The sequence below is a fragment of the Papaver somniferum genome, chromosome 2 (assembly GCF_003573695.1).
Source record: "Papaver somniferum cultivar HN1 chromosome 2, ASM357369v1, whole genome shotgun sequence".
Lineage (NCBI taxonomy): Eukaryota > Viridiplantae > Streptophyta > Magnoliopsida > Ranunculales > Papaveraceae > Papaver > Papaver somniferum.
Genome location: NC_039359.1, coordinates 134,201,251 through 134,221,851, shown reverse-complemented (window position 1 = coordinate 134,221,851; position 20,601 = coordinate 134,201,251).

The following is a 20,601-nucleotide window of genomic DNA, read 5'->3' as shown; positions in this document are numbered from 1 at the left end:
ACCAACCCTATAACCACCTATATATATAACCACCACCTCCTCCCACCACCACCTCCCACCATCGCCGATTACCACCACCACCTCCGATTATCACCATCACCAACCACCGATTACCACCACCACCACCGCCCACCACCGCCGATTACCACTACCACCACCTCCGATTACCACCACCACCAACCACCGATTACCATCACTACCTCTGATTACCACCACCACCACCACTATATATATAGCTTAATTTAAAACATTAACAAAGATATTCTCACAGACCCATTACTTGTCATTCGCTTTTGGTTGAATAAATGAGAAGTAATCATTAAAATGAGTTGAAAATGGAAGTTGCAGAGAGGTTTAATGGAGGGTTTTTTTTTTCCAGAGAAAAGTTCGGCTATCAAGAATTAATTTTTTCTTAACCGAACTCAGAGTTCGGTTGATTTGCAAAAAAATACTTTTAACCAAACTCCTTGTATTAGAACAACACAAGTCCATAAGTTCGGTTCCTTCGCAAAATAAGGATATCACCGAACTTTAGTTTACGAAAATAATGAGAGTCCACAAGTTCGGTTCGTTCGCAAAAATGTTAAGTTTTCTTGTAGCCGAACTCTACCTTTGAAACTTCGTAACCGAACTCTACCTAATTCGCCAAGAAATAAATTTCGTAGTAACTGAACGTTTTCCTAATTGCATATATGCATATATAAGCCCAGTTCGGTTGATTCGCAAAATATGTTGAAGTTTGCGAACCAACCGAACTTCTAACACTAGGTTACTTTTAACCTGCAGTTCGGTTGGGAACTTGGTTGTGTTGAAGTTTGCGAACTAACCGAACACACAAGATGTCCCCAAATAAATTGTTAAGTTCAAAGTTCGGTTACCTACCATTTTATCCTAGGTAACCGAACAATACATTGTACGACCAAAACCTCCATTAACGAGAGAGTTCGGTAACCTGCGTGTTTGGAAAACGTAACCGAACTACACTTTCAGGTGTGTTCGGTTACATGTTCTTGACATATGGTAACCGAACTGGCCCATATCTACATAAAAAATTTCATTTTTTTTTGAAAGTTTGGAGAAATTCAACCAACATTATCTAAGTTTGAAGCATACCTGGGTACCCAAATACCCTTCCTCCGGTTGTGGTTGGTAAAATTCATTGTTTTTCATGTTTTCCATCTTCATCTTCTATAACTTTACTCTCAATAATTCAACTTCTTAAAAAAAAAACCATATGATTTTTTAATCTCACTAATTATCTTTAACTTAATCATCTCACTAATTATTACACTAACTATTATTAACACTAACTAATCATCACCCAAAATTAATCAGGAGGGTAATTTTGGTATTAATATAAATATCTAGATAAGGGGTGACCTAGATTTACTTCTAATGTCTTTACCCAAAATAAAATCATGGTCCCCCAAAAAAACCATGGTCCCCAAAAAATCGTTCGAAAAGAATGAATAATAGCTTCTTTTTTCAAAGATAAATCCGGTTCAGTTCCTGGCATAACCAGGATTAGTGTTATCCCATTAGACCCTTAACCCCGTGCAGCTAGTACCAAATTGAACCAGTACTATTACCGATCCGGAACTGACTCAGTCCAAGTAAACCGATCCGTACTAACTTTATACCATCTAAAATGACTATGAACTGAACCAGTAGTATCATCCTTTTTTATTTTATTTTTTTGGTTCCAACTTAATTTTGACTAGGATTAGATTATTATAAACCTAGTTTAATTGGAACTACCCGGTAGTTAGAATTCATTTACATATATAGTGTGTACTTTTAAGAAAAAGGTATTTCAAATGAACCCATTATTATTGTGGTTCTGCTTTATAGAAAACTTTAATGTATAATTTAATTAAGACGATTTTTTTATCAAATGATTTTATGATAGATTTTCCGTTCAAAACCTTTTTTTCGATACCATTAAGTTTGTGTGTACATTATGAAATGGTTTATGAGTTTACATATCTCATTATGATTTCTTTCTTGATGTTGGTTGTTTGATTATAAGATTATTGTGTTGAAGATTATTATGTAGACATTCTTTAGCTATCACCACAGTGATATTAGAGTATTTTTTTATCTTAGCAATAACCATAATGTTATTGTAAGCACGAATTCGCCAAACCGTAAAAGTAAGGTTTAACGATTATTGAATTATTATATTAGTGGCGTTATTGTTAAGTTTTTTTGGCAATCACCACAGTGATTTAAAATAACTTTTTTGGCCATAGCCAAAGTGCTTATAAAATTGTTTTGTTTAAATATATTTGAACAACAATTGCCCACATGTGATTCGAGTTCACATGTTTAAGAAAACACTAACTGATATGATTGTTGATCATACATTATGGATATGAATTGATTTAAATTTTGAGGGTTTCTAGTGTCAATATGTTTAATTTTTATTTTGACCATTTTTGATAGACACATTCAAATAAAATCATGATTAAGTAAACGCCACATGATTTTTGATACATGCTTTCTTTAAAATGCTTATTTAAAGTTTTTAAATGCTTATATAGAATTGAGTAACCCATAATGGATTTTCATATTTTGAATGGGCAATCAAATATGTTACTTTAAGTCTAAATCTCGGTGCATATTTTAAAGAAGAAATGAAGAATTATTGTTTTTTGGGTTATTTCTTATATTTGTGAAAATCATTATCTACACTATAACCTTTTTTTTATTATGATCCTTAATACTAGTATCGAATTTAACTAGCGATGCATCAAAGAACTTTCTTCAACAAAATTTTATTATTGAATTATACTTATAGACTTGCTTAATGCTCGATTTTGGTTTATGAAAGGTTTATCACGTTTGGATATTTTTTTAATTAAAGGGTGTTGGACATTTTCACAAATTATATATGACATGCTTTTGAATAAATGCTTATGATTAATGTTTCAGGGTTACTCATAATTGTTTATAATCGACTAATTTTATGATCAGATCAAGGATGTCCATATCATTGATTAGGACCATACAATGTCACAAGAAAAGCTAGTGTGATATTTGCAATTGTACATATTTGTTGGATTGTTTAGTTATCACCACAGTGATAACTAACTCTTATCTTGTAAGTATTGTATATTTTGAGTCGTTTTAGTTTGACTTAACGATTAGAACAATGATGCTCACAAGTAGTTTTGGTTCACACGTTTAAACAAACATTAAGTTTATCTAAATGTTTCATATACATGTAAAATAATAGCTACCCACAGGTGACTATTATTCCGATGTATTAGGTTAAACATTATAATTATTTGAGTTTTTTAATACATGATAGGACGAGATTCTCCCACAGGTGATTCTAGTTGTGGTATGAAACACACATAATGTTTTGTGTATGAGAAGGTAAAATATGTACTAATGTTTTACATGTCTCACATTGATCCTTAATTGTCATTTATCTCTATTATAAATTTCAGCTTTTTTTCTTATTAATTGTTGATTATGATTATTTTGTAGACTTTTAATGGTCCATTTTTTGGAAGATAAAATTGTTTATCACCTGATGATTTTTCGTGTTACTGTGTAGATATATCAATTGCATTATGAATCTCAATCGGTGGATGTTTTCTCGAACATTCATTATTGAAATTGAGAGGCAATTATAGAGAAAGTGAAAATCATAAAGTCTGCTAAAGGTGGTGAATATTGTGAAAGGTATGACAAAACAGGATAATATCCTATATCTTTTACGTAGTATCTCCAAAAGTTTGGATTTGTTGCTTAATACACAAGGCCAACTTACCCTTGGCACAATGGTGTATAACAAAACGCAAAATCATACATTTATGAAAGTGGTTAGAAGCATAATGAGTTATGCATAATGACCACATATATCAGTGAATGTATGTTCTTTCAACAACTGTGTAATTTAAATAGATTTCCGAGTAAAGCAGTTTCAAAGACACACTTTGGACTAGAATGGATGGAAACCTAGTTTAAATCACCTTTAAGTTATGGTTATTCAGTTGGAGGTGAGGGATTACATTCCGAAGAATGAAAATTGGATTTGGAAACTATTATTGGTTCATTGGTTTTCCTAAATAATCCAAATGGTATTCTTTAACGTTCTAACCGTAGTATGAGACTTATTTAAACCGAAAATATAAATTCGTTAATGATGGCTTAATCAGTGGGAGTACGTGGATATATCTGTTCAAGAAATCATGATAATGATCCCTTTATTTAAGATTTCTACAGATATTGTGAATCTTCTCATTATCAAAATGTTAGATAATGAAAGACCACAAATTACTGATCCAATACTCCATAATATAACTACTGCCAATAAAGAAATTTTTTGATAACAACATGAACCAGCATTAAGAAAGTCTCAAAAAAGATTGAAAGAAAGTTATTCATGTTGTTTCAGTGATTTTCTTACAAGAATTTATTACATTTTGATATGGAATGGCAAAGACTCGATTTTAGGTTCACAAATATTATGTGTAATAATTTTGATTAATGGATTGATGCTATGTGAGAAAAAAATCATTGGTGGAAAGTCAAGTCTCGGATATTGTTTAATCGCTCGAAAGACACAAATCAGTTGTATGAAAGTGGGTCATTCTGACCTAATACGACTGTAATAGCAATTTTATACGGTATAAAGCAAGATTTATTGCCAAAGATTTTACCCTGAAACGATGCATTGATTATAAATATGTTTTTCTCTCGTGTCAAAGAAAGACTTATTCAGAATTATCATAATATTATTAGTAGCTCAGTATGACCTAAGAGTTGCATTAATTAAATGTGAAAATAACCTTTATTAATGATAAATTTTATTCTACAAATTTTAGAAATCAAAGTATGAAATTTAAGCAGCCTCCCATAATGGTATATGAAATTCAACAAAACTATAAATGTTTCAAGTTTTGGATGAAATTATTACAGATTTATGCATATACCTCAAGATCAGTGGGAGAAATTCATACTCTTGGTCTTGTATGTTAAGACGTACTACCTATGAGTAGTGATCTTGATTTTATGCATATCTCTATATTTTTTGAAAGAAAGGATATGACTGAAGCTTACCATGTGATAGTAATATTATATTGATTACTAAAGCTCTCATATAAGACATATATCGAATATTCAAGGAATTTTGAGATAATAACATATTTAACAGATTTTATTTCATGTTGGATAGAAGATATAATTTTAATCTTCATTACGTCTTAATTCTGATATGAAACTTATAACAAGTTGTTGATATGTTAACTAAATTCCTAAAGAATCGAAAAACAAATTACAGGAAAACTATCAAGAATTTTGAGATACTAATCTTGAATTATGTCTTACAATTATTTAACCTATCCAATTAGAGTTGATTGGATTTTCAAACTTCAATTTTTGGTGGATTTACGGATTCTATAAAGAAAGAATCCCACAATTAAGTTTGAGTATTTATATATGTATGCCAGACTCAGAGACTTAAGGTTTGTCTCTATATTGCTGAAATTTATCGTCTTAGTTTCGCAGCATTAAAGCACGATATAATACAAAAGGAACAAAACACATGAACCTTGAGTATATATGCGTGAATCAAGCAATTCAGAAACAATAGTTGTTCATGTATCACTTAAGCACAACTGCATTCGGAGATGCACTTATTGAACAATTACCTTTTAAGACCCGTTAAGAAAAGATTAAAATTTTAGGTATGTGGGAGTAATTGATTATTGAATTCAGCTAATTTATGTGCTTATTTATGAACGCTTATTGAGCTCTTATTAATCTTATTCTGAATTATTTATGTATCCGTGTTTAGTATACACTTATGTGAATGGATGAATGTTAACGGAAATTTTATTTCTTTTGAAGACATTACTGGACCATTATGACATCTCAATTTAAGGCCTAGTTAAGTAAGTTATTTATGCTGTGGTACATGGAAAGGAGCATGATGATAACAGGACAATGGGCAACCGCCATGACCCGCATGAGTAGTTTGCTTGATCAAGGTATTATGTTCAACCATTAAATTTTGTTTAGCAATTATGCGCACTTATGTTTTCTATGATTAACCATTAAATTGATTATCACATGGACCAGTGGGAGAATGTAAGAATATTTTTGTATGACTAAAAATATTCCCTTGGGCCCATGTAATATTCCCTTGGGCGCTTGTAATATTCCTTTGGGCCCATGCATTTTTCTTCCGCTCGAGATCGATTACCTCATGAAGACATCAACGTAGTTCTGATCAAACTTAAAAAAATGCATGGGCCCAAGGGAATATTACATGGGCCAATGGAAAAAAAATCAAATTTATATTTTATTATGGATGCGTTACCGGGTATTCTCTTTTAACAAACGAATTTCATCTTGTTTATAGTATATATTATGTTTTCTATGATTAACCATTAAATTGATTATCACATGGACCAATGGAAGAATGTAAGAATATTTTTGTATGACTAAAAATATTTTCTTGGGCCCATGTAATAATCTTGGTAATCTAGATTATTGCTATACTTATGTTCGGTTTCCTTTATGGGATTATTATTCCTAATATCTCTTCTTTGATGGACGGTCGAGATTTAATGTCAAATACTAAAACCCTAGGAACTTGGTCCTCTCTCTACCTATGAAAGGGAAACAACAACCATTACGATTGTATCCAAGGATTTTACTCATTACGACTAAGGTCAAGAGAGAGAAACCATGACCTCCACAAGGTATTACCGCTGTTACAATGATGATCGGTATCGTAACACGGATTAGTGCTACCAGGTATTCTCCATTAACAATTCTTGCATATTTTATCACACTCCTGATGACACAAGTCACATGATTGTAACAAGAACCATGGCCACTACCTTTAAGAAAAAAAAATTAAGTTAAAGCTAGTTGTGTAGGTTTGCCTTTAGGCTAAGTTCTATGATGTGCTAATTTAGCATTCCATATAATCTAGGACAACTTTTTAAGTCATATGGCAATGTTAATCTAGCAGCTAGATTAGCAGTCCACGTCAGTGGCCAGCGTTGTTTGGTTCCGCGCAACCAATCTCATCCGTCAGACCAAGAAATAAATCTAGATGCGTTGAACCATTTAGTGAAAAGGTGATTTTTGTGGCGCTGAACCATTCAGCGAAACTATTCGCTACTAGTTCAAGTGAGAGCAAATGGTAGGAGAGAGAACTAGTGTTAACAAGTAGACAACATTTTTTTTGAACAACTACACTTTTTGGCTGATCTAGAAATTCAATCTAGCCCTTAGGACTTAGCCTAACTATTAGACCAATTTTTTTTCGTGTGTAAATAGAATCTTGTTTTTCTCTAAGTTTTCGCCTTCAAACCTAGGAGGGTGTCTACTTTACCTACAAAGAATCAAGTACCGAATTTATAAGTTGGTTCTGGTGTATGTAAATTGGTGAATGAAAATTATGGAATCTTCCTATTTCCTGTAAATACATTTCTACCGAGCTATTTGAGAGCAAACAACAACGTAAGCTAATTAAATTTATTTTTATCTCACAAATTTTGTTGTAGTTTTTTTTTTTTGACAGAGAAAGGGCAAAACAGATTAAAAATTAGACCTCATCGAAAAGATGAAGACTAATGGAGAGATTACAAATTAGTTGTTTACAGCTACAGCCTCCCAATTACTTATTAAGGTACTTAAAGAGTAACCTTCAAAAAAGATTGGTATTTAGCGAACAATGAAACAAAGTACACTTAACCAAAATTATCAAATGGCTAATAGTTCTTTTAGAGTTTCTATAAAGTCTGCCATTACGTTCCTTCCATATGTTCCACCAAATCGCGAAAGGAAGAAGTCCCAAAATCCTCTTTACCATGCGTTTCCTCTTCTTGTTACCACCCTCAAATTCTAGCCTTAATGTTTTCTGAAAAAACCCATCTCACACTAAAACTATCCAAGAAATAATGCCAAATCTTCCTTGTTTACGAAAAATGCAAAAAAAGATGATTGTTTGATTCTTGTTCAGTCGCGTACAACATACATTGGCTTGATTTTACTTTGCCTGCTCGGAATAAGTAGTCAGGAGTTGGAGTACCTTTATGACACAAAGTCCAAACAAAAAATGATACCTTGAGTGTAATTTTCGGATTCCAGACTTGTTTGTACGGAAAAACAAGAAATCCATCTAAATCCAGAGAGGAATAGCAGCTAGAAGCAGAGAAATTTAAGCCAAAATTCCAACTTTTTGCATCATCCACTGTTGCGTCTAGAACTGAATTGGAGAAATCCCCTAGTTGTAAAAGTATGTCAACAACTTCCCCAACTTCATTCTCATTTAATCTTCTCTTAAAGTTTAAATTTCAGGCTCCCTCATTTGCAATCATGTCTCTAACCAGAGCTTTTTTAGTTTTTGAGATATTATATATAGTCGGGTATCTCTCTTTTAGACTTACGTACATCCCCATTCCATTTATCTGTCCAGAAGTGAATACTCATCCTATTGTGCAGAATAAGTTTAGTGTACAATAACATAATTTTTTGCTTTTAGGATACCTGCCCAAAGGCTATGGTCTACAACTTTTGAATAAGAATTATGAAAAAGAGAGTTTTGAGTATCTCCAAATTTCTCACGGACAATACGCCTCCAAAGTGCATTTTTTCCAGACCCATATCTTCATACCCATTTGCAATGAAGTGCCTTATTCACAAACTTTAATTTTTTGATTCCAATGCCTCCTTTAGATTTTGGTAGAGATGCTCTTGACCATGACATCCAAATTATTTTCTTCATTGCATCAGAAGAGCTCATAAAAAGTTCCTAATGATCTTCTCAATTTCCTTTACCACTGACGCCGGCATCTTGAACATTAAGAGGTAGTAAATGGGATAACTTGCAATGATCTTCTAAAATTTTGTTGTAGTTATAATAGTATATAGTGATATTGGCATTAGATGATTATACCAATGATTTGTTTGAAACTCGCGAGCACCAACTCTTTCAGCCATACTAAGTGACAACTCGCTGCAGTCAGTGGCGGAGCCAAATAGTTTAGTTAGTCTAGTCATAATAGTCATAGAAAGGCTCAACCTTTTTCGAGTTTTGTTTACTATTTGGTCATCCGATCAGTACCCTCACACGAAATTATAGTCAGACCGGAATAATCGGGGTCGTGTTGAGTTAGTCTAGTAGGCCCCGGCCATATATTAGAAAATCCAGAGTCAAATGTAATCTCGTATTAAAATTAGCCGTGATTAGGTTGAAACCTAAAGAGTTGAACTTAGAAGAGACCCCGATATTTTTTGGGCTTGATCAAATTAGCCGGGGCTGTGGTGATCCCTTAAATTTTCTTTGAGCAACGAAGAAGATTAATAATTACCTTTCTTTTTCTTTTTTCGTTTGGTAGGCAGCAACAGAACTGTCCTGGTTCTTTCTTATCAATCAAAAATTCTAAGCTCAGAAGGAAAACATTAGTTGCATCACTTCAAGAACACAAACCAAACATTAGTTGTTCTTTAATACTTCTTCTTAGTGGTATATTTACGGAAACACGGTGGAATGAGGAAACGTTCCATATTGTGTCTGTTATTAGGAAACCGAAGTATTTACGGACAGCATGTTGATTTTGTTATACAAAAACAACGAAAATGTGAAGACTTTAGCAGAACGGCATCTCCAAATTTGATTGGTTGTAAAAATTTAATTGTATAGGAAAACTGCTGAAAGTGTGACGAAATAAGTATATAATGGTTAAAAGCATAATTTATAAAGGAAAGAAAAGATAGATGGAGAATAGATGCCTCTTGCAATCCAACATGATTTGTAATTATGGGCAGTAAAACGATGAGAACACGTTGAATATGCACGAACCGGCCTAATAAAATAAGTGTTTTTAGATGGTCGACAGAGTCACAACTTGGTGGTCGGGCAAAGCCAAGATCAGAACCATGTCTAGCTTGCGATGAGCTTTGGTAAGGGCCGCGGCATAATTTAGATTTTTTTTTTTGAAGCATAGCATAATTTAGAGTACTGCTTGTAGTGTTATTATAAGAAATGTATTATACTAAGAAACCAAATTACTGCTGAGAGTTGGTACCGTGACAATATTTGGAAACAGGGGACCCAACGCTCGAATTAATGGGACCCTAACAACATCAGGAAACCAAGGGGATCCGACGCACGAAAATGTCCCTCGCCCAACTCACGATCCCTGCCACATGATGACGAAATCGATGATCGGATATATCAGTCTACACAAACAACACTTCTTTTTATAATATAGATATTGGCATTAGATGATTATTCCAATAATTTGTTTGAAACTCGTGAGCACCAACTCTTTCAGCCATACTAAGTGACAATGGCAGCGACAATTCATCACCATTTTCCAAGGTAAACTAAGCCTCCAAAATTGAAGTGTCCTAAACCATTTAGATTGACATGTCATATGAAAACTAAATTATCTACTTCGTTAATCAAAATGGTAGCTTCCATGCCAATTTTTAATGTCATCATTCTTCAAACTATTTGGCTCTAAATGACCCAACCAGATCTTCCAACCTATCCCCCGACTCTTCTGAATTTCCAGGTTAATAATTGATGCATTAGAAAGTTAGATTGAACATAAAACCGTCTAAGAAATAATTCCATATCTTAGTGGTGTACTTGCAACAAGTGACTCCATGACCGGGTTTTCGGGCTGGTGGATTGGCGGGTTAGAACACCCCTGCTCACCCCAGAATAAGAAAACCTTTTTTTGTTCCCATTTATTCCATTGGGTTTTAGGTATGTTCGGGCGGGGTTATAATCCGCCCAGGTGGTGAGCATGCCACCTGGAACGATCGGGAGTGTTCCAGCCATCATAACCCGCCGGCATGGCCTGACCGCCTCAGCGTCCTTGTTGGAACCAAGGAGAACACTCTTCGCTCAACCCGTCTCGATGCCGAGTGAGTAGTTCGGCTTCCCGTCTCGTTTCTCCGCTCATTAGTATAATCCGCTCGTTTAAGACCAATTGCAATTATTAAGTATAATCCACTTTCCCGATGACTCCCCTACCAAGTACATCCTGCCTTACCGATGATGTCCAATCCGGAACAGCGGGCCCCGACTTGGATCCAGCGAGTGGCTTTTCGGGACCGGTCACCAACGGTTATCGGTTAGTCGTTTTCTTTTATATTTCAAAGAAGTTACAGTTAAGACTTGGGGGTCTGGGCTATAAAAAAGAAGAGTTAACTTTCTTCTTTAGTTATGTGTTCCCAATCCAATTTAGAGTTAGGGTTGGTAGGGGTGTGCAACGGACGGACGGATGCGGATTAGGGGTCACCCACGTCCAATCCGTCAAATTTTTTGGATTTGGAAAATGCAACCGTGTCCGGCCTAATCAACCGCGAATTTCACATCCGCCTATTAGCGGGTGATATGGACCGGATGCGGATTAAGCGCGGATTCAGTAGAAAAAGAAAAAAAACGTAAACACACAAAAAATATCGAGTGGAGAAGAAAAATGTAATCACATCTTCAATGAACATTACTCAACTAATCCCACTGATTCAAATGTGGTTAGTGCTTGTGTTAATATTGACCTTAAGAAGCCACTTATTCGTGGAATTCTAGCGCTTGCTGCTTCTGGTTATATTCAATGGGTTCCCTTCTTTTATCATCAACAACCTCATAATATTTGTCCGGCTTGCTATATTATTGATCATGTTGAAGCTGACTGTGAAGAAAAGCTGATGAACTCAATACTCGTGCTCGTACAATCTATAAATTTGGCAGTCATGGAGTTGAAATTGCCAATAATGATCCCGATGAGGATGATCCTGATTTAGGTGATGCTGCTATCATTCAATCGAACCCTCGTAATCTTCGACAACGGACTAATAAGAAAGTTTTTGTAAAACCTTATGATGGTCAGTTGGTTAGCACTTTTTCAGTATCTAACTCTATTACTCGGACTGAGAGGTCAGCTCTTCGTAAATACAAACGCACTCGTCAGCAAGCTCTCCTATCTCAGTCTGCTTCGAATTCTACTTTTACTCATCCTATGCAAGAGGATGACAATCAGGATGCAAATGCCACTTCGACCTCTGCTCATCAATTTATGATGCAACAACATCAACCTTTGCAGCCAGTTGTTGGGGAAAGGGATGGGTTTCTTCCTTCAACTTATGATACCACCAGGAAGAATCTGACAAGCGGGGATGATCAGGTTACTCTCTATATCACTGATTTTTTTTCTTTTTTGCTTTCCTATCTTATCTTATTTTAATACCTTTTTTCTAGCTGCCTTTTCGTATTCTCTTTGTGTTTTCTTCTCTTTTTCCTATATTATGAAAATCTTAGCTTGGAATCGTCAGGGTATTGGTCCTAAACTAACTCGTGATCATCTTGACTCTTGTATTTTTAATTATAACCCTGATATTTTTGTCGGAGACTAAATCTAGTGATAGTAAGGTTCAGTCTCTCTTGTACTCTCTGAATTATCCTGATCTAGTGATAGTAAGGAAACTGTCACACACTTGTTTTTGAATTGTCTATTTTCTAATGCTATTTGGTCTCGCATGTTACCTCATTGTTCTGTCATGATTACCTCTCAGTCGTCTATTACCAGTTGGCTACAAGGATGGACAGATTCAGCAAACGGCTTCACCTTCAAAGATCATCACACAGTTAATCTGGTAGCGGTCATCCTTTGGCATATATGGAAGGCTCGTTGTACTCTTGTCTTTGATCAGATTCATCAGTCTCCACAGATTATTATTAATAAGATCAAAGACTTTTGTGGGTTACATAAAATTGGTTATGCATCTTCTTCAACTTCTCAGCATGTTGCCTCATTAAAGAATCAGAATTCAGACCATTGTCAGATGTCGAATTCTTCAGCTAATGATGCTAACAGTTTCCAATTGAATGTGGATGCTTCATTTTTACCTAATACTCATGTTGCAGGTACTGATTTTATCCTTACTGATTCAACTGGTTCTTTTGTAACAGCTACAACATCACCCATCTGGGCAAGGAATGTAATACATGCAAAAATGTTGGCCTTATACAAAGCTCTTTGCTGGCAATGTTCACATCAACCTTCTAATGTAGTTATCTACTCCGACTGTAAAAAGTTAGTTGATGGTTTGGGTGGGTCTGTAAATAATGTGTGTTGGATTGATCGGTCGTTGTTATTTGAGTGTGTTAGTCTGTTACATAGTTTGTCGAATGTGACTGTACGTTACATTCGTAGAGTGAATAATACAGCAGCTGACCAGCTTGCTAAGTTTGCGAGGTGTCAAGGTTGTAATATTCAATGGCGGTATACTCTACCAGCTGTGCTCCAGTCTACTGTTACTGGATCTATGTAAATCGGTTTGCTGAATGAAAGTTTCTATTTCAAAAAGAAAAAAAAAATGAACATTACTCATGTAACGACACCTCATAATATACGTGTCTTTTGAATGTTCTTGATCAGGGTCTATGTATTGCTGGAAGGATGATGTAACCTACCATTACACAGAGAACCAACTTAATAGATTATTCCCGTTTTCTCCCATATACTCTTGTCTATCTCTTTTCTCATTTTAGTTAATATCAATTGCACAGTGACTTAGTGTTGCGTAACAAAATGAGTTTCGTTCATTTTGATTGTAGATGTACGACACTAGCAAGCCTATGAAATACAATATGCACCAGGTATTTCAAAAATACTTATTTTCATAACTAATAGTTTTTGGGGCATTAGAAACAGCTCTTCCAGAACTTCTGACTATTTAGAAGTAGACCACCAACATTTCTGATAATGAACCGGCTGTGGAAATAATGTCAGTTTGTTCTAACTCATTTTACGAAGATTGCTAGAGTGAAGGCATTCCCTTCCCAGTCGTGGAGTCGTAGGTTGTTTTTGTCACTAGTTCCAATGGTATCTTTGGGACCAGCTGCAACATAAAAATAAACTAAAGCATCCGACAGATTACACTTGAGCCAACTCTTAACATGAAACAAGACATGCCATTGGAGAATCGGGGGATGCTATTATAAAAGCAAAATTTCTTGTTTGGTCCTAGGCCCATATAGTTATTTATAGTAGGATCCAACCGGATTTTTTTTTGATCCGGAGGTCCAAAATTAATTAAAACATGGAAATGTCCATAATATCCATTACTACCAAACGTGTGTGTCTATACTGCTTACAAATTTGGGTACATATCTGGTACACTGCTTAAAAATTCGAGTACATATTTGCTACACTGCTTACAAATTTGAGTACATATCTGTCCCACTGCTTAGAAATCTGAGTACATATCTGTCGTACTGCTTACAAATCCGATTATATATCTGAATGCTTACAAATTCGAGTACATATTTGCTGCACTGCTTCCAGGTAGAGTACAAATCTGTAAGAATCAATGATAGATAAATTAGAAAACGTATTACATCACATACATCGTAGGATCATACAAATTAATCTATAATATTTTTTCAGTACATTATTAAATCATAGAAAAAAAAGGAAAACCTACAAATCCACAGTAAACACAGAAAAATCTATACAAAACTAGCACATATTTCAGTATTGAGCATAAGTACTCATGGATCAAACAAAAGAAAAAGTGAAAAAACTCTGAATAAAACAGAATCAGAAGTTTCTATCAGTACGCCATATACGTACTGGCAGATCATATGAATTAAGTGAATAAAATTTATGAATAAAACATAATCAAAGCAGTTTTTTTCAGTGTTCAATATATGTACTGTTGATTCACAGTAACCTAAAAATCAACAGATAAGTAAGGAATCTATGAATATAACAAAATCAAAAGAAGTGATAAGTCTATGAATAAAAAAAATAAAATCAAAGCATCTTATTTCCAGTATACGATATATCTACTGTTGGATCAAACAACAAAAATCATTATTTAAACAAAAAATAAACAATTAACCAGGTTTTTTGTTAGTATAGCATATATGTACTGATGGTTCATACACAAACAACCGAAAAAAAACCTAAAACCAGCAAAATAAAACTATTATAATCATATCTAGTAACAAAATGAATAAAAAAACGTAATTATTCAGTATGCATATATTACTGCTGGATCAAACAACAACAAAAAAAATTATTTATACAAAAACTAAACAATTAACTAGGTTTTTTGTCAGTACATCATATACAAACTGATAATTCATACACAAAAACAACTGAAGAAAACCTAAACCCAACAAAAGAAAACTAGTATAATCAGATCTAGTAACGAAATGAATAAAAAACGTAACTATTCATCTAGATCTGGATTATTTTCATGAAAATGAAGGAACACTTGATTAATCATGCGTGCAAATCGGAAAACATAATCAAACATCAACTAATTAATGATTAGATCTTGAAACCTTCGAATAAACATTACGAGAAGAAGATTAATAAGGAAAATCAACTTACCAAAGGCTAGAATCGATTTGGGTTCTTGAATCGATCAAGATGTTCTAAAAATCTTCGTTTCCAAGCTTTATCCTAATACAAAAAACTAGAAATTAAAGAATGAAGAAAATGAATTGATTTCATTAAATCCCGCATCAGTAGAGAAGAGGAGAGGGAGAGGGGGAGAGAGAGAGAGAAACTGAATCTGAGAAGAAAAAGAATATGGAGAGAAACTGGCTTATGTTTCTGTTATATATAGTAAAGGCTATTTTGGGAATTCTAAAAATGCACGTAATATTTACACACGTGTGCAGGACGTGGGCTTAAAAAATTAGGTCCATTTTTCTCTTTTCTTTTAATTATGGACCTACCGTTACTGGGCTTTAGTGGGTGGACCTGCCACTAACTAAGAACACTATAATAGTACCTACAGGTAATTCCTACATTATAAAACCTTACTACCTACGGTGCGGGTAAATGCAGATTTAAGAATTCCACCCGTGTCCGGTCCACAGAGCTTGCGGATTGGGTTCCACCCACAATTTTGTGGACGGATACGGATAAAATGCTCGGTTCCGGACTTTTTGCTCACCTTTTGTATCTATAGAATAAGAAAACGTTGCCTCTGTCTGGGGACAGATCCACCGTCCAAAATGGATGGGACAAATCCGTACGTCCATTACTCACATGCGGTTGAGCTAAATTATTTTAGACGGTATTGATTACGGGGCCGCCCAATTCTAAACTAGCCCAATCAATCACGGCTAGCCTTCATGCCGAACTTCAATATATTGTACGTAAAAAAAACTCTATCTAATCTTTGCAGCCCTACTCTTCACTTATGGATTTCCCTGAATTCTCTTTCAATCTCTTTGTTTCTAATCGTATGTGATCTTGACACACTGTTCTATTGATTTGATTCAAATAGACACGACTTCGTGCAATACTTTTTTTGCTAATCAATGATTTCATACTATATCTTTTTGCTCATTCAAATAGACACGACTTAAGCGTTATGTGTTCATTGTATTCCGAAATTTGGGTTTTGTTTGTTTCGATTCTTTTGCAAAAGATTTAGTGCATATTTATCCCTGTTAAGATTTCGATTTATTCTACGGATAGATTGGCCGGTGGCTTATGATAAGCCAAAGGATGGCCGACATTGGTCGGGTGCATTCCACGGCTTTGATTATGCCTTGGCCCAATCTAATCCGGGCTCCGTCCTGACTAACCCTCACTCTGAACCATAACGGAAAAAACTTAACCTACATTACAGGTCTCTTTCTCATATTCTGTTACTGCTCTTTTGCCCTAAATACCCTATCGGATTCTGTCCAAGATACCGACATTCTGTTACTCATCTTTTGCCCTAAATACCCTATCGGTTTCTTTCCAAGATACCGACATCAATAGTAATTGGTGGGAGTTATTCAATGCAAGCTTTAACTAATTTGTATTATTCTTTGAATTCGTTTAGCTTACGTAATCTGAATTATGATCAATATTTTAAGATTTCTTTGTGTTTCTTAATTTGAATTAGGTTTAGTAATTAAGAAGGTTTTGACCAAGAATAAATCGTACTGTGTTTTATATCCTGTTTCTACCCCGTGTTGATTGATATTTGATGCATTTCATAGCTTTTACAGAAAATTATCGTTGATGCATCTTATTTGTATGAGCCAAGATTGTAGCTTCCTGAATACTTGAATGCAGTCAACAATATCAGCCTCTGTTAGGTTTCAGAGTCCAATAATCACATCAAATATAATCAGGTTGATTAACCATAACATGTTTTGGAGCTGGACTGATTGTTAGAAATTTTGCAAGCGATTCAGATGATGAAAAAAAATAATAATTGAGCTCTCTGTGTGTATGTATATAGATGTTGGAATTTTAAAGCTAAAATTTATTTATAAAATTTGTGAAATAATATCCACGATTTTATGAAGCTTCACATAGCTACCGAACATATACAGAAGCACTATTCTTTTGTAGATACATATTTTTTTTTCCATTTAAATGATTCCATTTGTGTATAAATTCGGATTCTTACAGCAACATGCGTTTAAAGTGTACCAGTGTCCTTTGTTAGGATCTATACTCTACAAAGGCTCTCTAGCAGCACTAAAATTTTGAGAAGTATTAGGTTCAGGCACAGAGTCATTGATTCTTTTTACTGTTCAGTTGTACAGTTCTATATGGTTTCCTCAATCGGTAATCAAAAAATTGACAAGTCAGAGTTCATTTTTGTGAAAGCAATCATGCTTTTCTTTAAACTTGATCCTAATAATGAGTGCTCTGCATGAATCATACAACTCAAAACAATCAAAGAGGTTGAGCCCCGGTGATATCTAGTCTATAGAATAAGAAAACGTTGCCTCTGTCTCGGGATAGATCGGTCGTCCAAAAAGGGTGGGACAAATCTGAGCGTCCATTCCTTACTCTCCTTATTTAACTGGGTTTCCCTATGGGAAAAAGAAAAGTTATTCTGTGTCCGCCACCTCTTTCCTTATTCTGAATTCTTTCTTCTCAAAATTCATGCAAAGTCAAGTACCCTCTTCGAATCCTATACATTCCGGAAAAACACAGGCCTTAAATACGTTTAAGAGTGTTTCCCTTTCCTATCGGTCGATGGAAAAAAAAATCTTAATAGAAGTGCAAGGCTAAGTTCTAATGGTGGAAATAAAAACTGCAATAATCGACTTAGTAATTCAATTAGATTTTAATTATATAAGCAAACGTCCTTACAGGTATCTGTATTATTACCTTTTCGAGTGCAAAGTTATCAACATATAATTTTTACTCTTACTACATGTACCGTATATGTGGATTGAGCCATTGAGGTCTTATATCAAGATAAGAAGAAAGTGGTTGCAGAGTTTGAATTTAGCATCTGCGGTGATGGCTCAAATTGGGTCATTGCAGTTGAGAACGAGTGAGAGAAATCGCAGAGTATTGCCATTGCTTCCATCGCCGATTAGTTTATGATAACGGAGGAAACGGAGATTTAAGACCGAACACTATACGGAGATCTAAAACGAACACCAGAACCTATAATGACCCAACGGAGAAGTGAGAAAACAAAACGAAATCAACACGAACTAGGTCCAAAAACGATGAACAAAAAAGGGAATAAATTAAGTTCATCTGATCGAGAATAAAATGAAGCAAACGGAGATGCTTTAACCCCAACCTCTAACAACAGCACAAAGGCTTGCAGCCTCTTCAACCTACACTAATGAAGTAGCTCCGGATCCGTTTGGTTAGGGAGACGCACAGAGGCGTGAGTTCAACATTTATGCTTTATGTCTTACACTTTTGCTTGAGTTTGATGTTTCAACTTACAGGTGTGTATTGTCTTGGAGAGTGTTGACAAGGTCACCGATCTAATTGATCCATGTCCTATCCTAAGGGTGTAAATTGTAATACTCCCCTTTTACGATCAACGCAACTAAACAAAAGGAAAAAAAAAAAAGACAACGAAAAAATTAGTAGTAGTTAACAGATGCTACTGTTCAAAACGATCCACATGGATTGCTTCAACATTTTGTAATTCACCTATCTAGAGCAACTATATGTCTACAAGTAATGAATAATACCCGTGGAGATAAATGTTCACAACTTGAATCGCCTAATAATCTTTTTTTTTTTTTAAGTTTGTAAAGAGAGCAGGTATCCCATTGTTACCACCCAATCCCCTGAACGCATCGTAATTTAGTTATATTTACCCAATCATAACTATATGATACTAACCATAGGCTCTACCAAATCCTAATAATTGGCTACACACGAAATGTCGGCTAAGAATTAAGAAACGAGTAACTTAAACAGTTTGCTAACGGTCGGAGACGTAGGCCACGACTACCATGATACCACTAACTACAAATGCTGTTTTGACCCGAGTAACTAAACAAGCTATTATGATCCGACTATTCAAGGAAGCTGTTTTTTCATTTGTGTGCGTTTGCTGGCATAAACACTTGCCTAAAGCAGAACACAAAGTGGCTAATCAAAGGCAAACATTCATTAATGCAGCCAAGAAGAAAGCCGATGCGAGAAGAGCTCACAGTGGCTCATGAAGCATGGCAATACAGTCACGGGTCAAAATGACAAGAAAATCATCAAAGAAGATGCGTAATCACAAAGAAAAGAAGATGACAAGATGGATCCTGCCCAATGAGAAACAAATAATTGGGAAGATACACAGGTATTGGCTTAGCATGTATTGTCTTCTGCAGGGCATCCTTAGGGCTACCTTCAGATAGCAGGAACACTCCTTAATTAGTTTGTGACGTGTCTTTCAGACAGAAGTATTTTGGTGATCACGATAGGTAAGTTTTTGGAAGTCTTCGGTGATCATACGGTATAACCAGAATGTAGGAACTGTTTCTATGGGCAACAATAGTTTTTGTTAACCGGTTTACTGTTTTGGTTGCGCATAAAAGAGTTTACTTTCGTTTTTTTTTACATCATCTTTTAGAAAATTTGTATCCCTACAGGGTTTTAAACATGAGTATTATTGTAAGGACAACACTAAAAGTCATAATGTTGTTTAATTTAATTTACCTAAACATGAAATGTATGTACCAGACCAGCCATAAAATCAAAAACAATCGAAGAGGGCCGGGGTGATACCTAGTGTATAAATAAGGATATGAGATGCACAATATGAGACTCCATTACAACTCTCGCGCAGTTCAGTCAAAACAATCGTTGAGACCGTCATGGACGACGATAATACATATCGCAAGCTACTCAAGGGGATGAAGGGCGACGTTTGTCCAAAAGATAGGATTAGCGAATTGCCTGACACAATTATTCATCACATTCTCTCATTCCTTGAGACAGAAACCATTGTCCGCACTAGCAGATTATCTAAAAGAAAGTTCAAAACTTTATAGACCGGCTGTTGTTATTTCGCCAACCTTCCTTGAAGATAGTAAAATTTGCACTGACATCGGATCGATTTTTTGACGTGTCTAATGTTCATAAATGGATTTCGAAGATAGTTAGCTGTAACATTGAACAACTCAGCCTCGACCTATGCTTCTATAGTAATCCCATTCCCTTTCAGCGTCGTCTTTTTAATTGTGAATCACTTGTCGAGCTGAGATTAAGTATAGATATTAGTCATTGGATTCCTGAATCTATCTACTTGCCGAAGCTCAAGCTTCTAAAAAATCTAATATAAATTTTTCAAATAAGTTATTAGTTGAACAACTTATTCTGAACT